This window comes from Budorcas taxicolor, chromosome 2 (assembly GCF_023091745.1).
Source record: "Budorcas taxicolor isolate Tak-1 chromosome 2, Takin1.1, whole genome shotgun sequence".
Taxonomy (NCBI): domain Eukaryota; kingdom Metazoa; phylum Chordata; class Mammalia; order Artiodactyla; family Bovidae; genus Budorcas; species Budorcas taxicolor.
This window is the reverse complement of record NC_068911.1, coordinates 45,718,758-45,719,950: the sequence shown is the minus strand read 5'-3', so window position 1 is coordinate 45,719,950 and position 1,193 is coordinate 45,718,758.

The following is a 1,193-nucleotide window of genomic DNA, read 5'->3' as shown; positions in this document are numbered from 1 at the left end:
TCCAGATGCTCAAGCTGGTTTTAGAAAAGGCAGAGGAACCAGAGATCAAATTGCCAACATCCGCTGGATCATCAAAAAAGCAAGAGAGTTCCAGAAAAACATCATCGACTCCTGCTTTATGGACTATGCCAAAGCCTTTGACTGTGTGGATCACAATAAACTGTGGAAAATCCTGAAAGAGATGGGAATAGCAGACCACCTGACCTGCCTCTTGAGAAACCTATATGCAGGAAGGAACAGTTAGAACTGGACATGGAACAACAGACTGGTTCCAAATAGGAAAAGGAGGACGTCAAGGCTGTATATTGTCACCCTGCTTATTTAACTTCTATGCAGAGTACATCATGAGAAACGCTGGGCTGGAAGTAGCACAAGCTGGAATCAAGATTGCCAGGAGAAATATCAATAACCTCAGATATGCAGATGACACCACCCTTATGGCAGAAAGTGAAGAGGAACTAAAAAGCCTCTTGATGAAAGTGAAAGTGGAGAGTGGAAAAGTTGACTTAAAGCTCAACATTCAGAAAAAGAAGATCATGGCATACTGTCCCATAACTTCATGGGCAATAGATGGGGAAACAGTGGAAACAGTGTCAGACTTTGTTTTGGGGGGCTCCAGAATCACTGCAGATGGTGACTGCAGCCATGGAATTAAAAGACACTTACTCCTTGGAAGAAAGATTGTGACCAACTTAGATAGCATATTGCAAAGCAGAGACATTACTTTGCCAACAAAGGTCCATCTAGTCAAGGCTATGCTTTTTCCAGTGGTCATGTATGGATGTGATAGTTGGACTGTGAAGAAAGCGGAGTGCCGAAGAATTGATGCTTTTGAACTGTGGTGTTGGAGAAGACTCTTGAGAGTCCCTTGGACTGCAAGGAGATCCAACCAGTCCATTCTGAAGGAGATCAGCCCTGGGTGTTCTTTGGAAGGAATGATGCTAAAGCTGAAACTCCAGTACTTTGGCCACCTCATGCAAAGACCTGACTTATTGGAAAAGACTCTGATGCTGGGAGGGATTGGGGGCAGGAGGAGAAGGGGACGGCAGAGGATGAGATGGCTGGATGGCATCACTGACTCGATGGACATGAGTCTGAGTGAACTCCGGGAGTTTGTGATGGACAGGGAGGCCTGGTGTGCTGTGATTCATGGGGTTGCATAGAATCGGACATGACTGAGCAACTGAACTGAA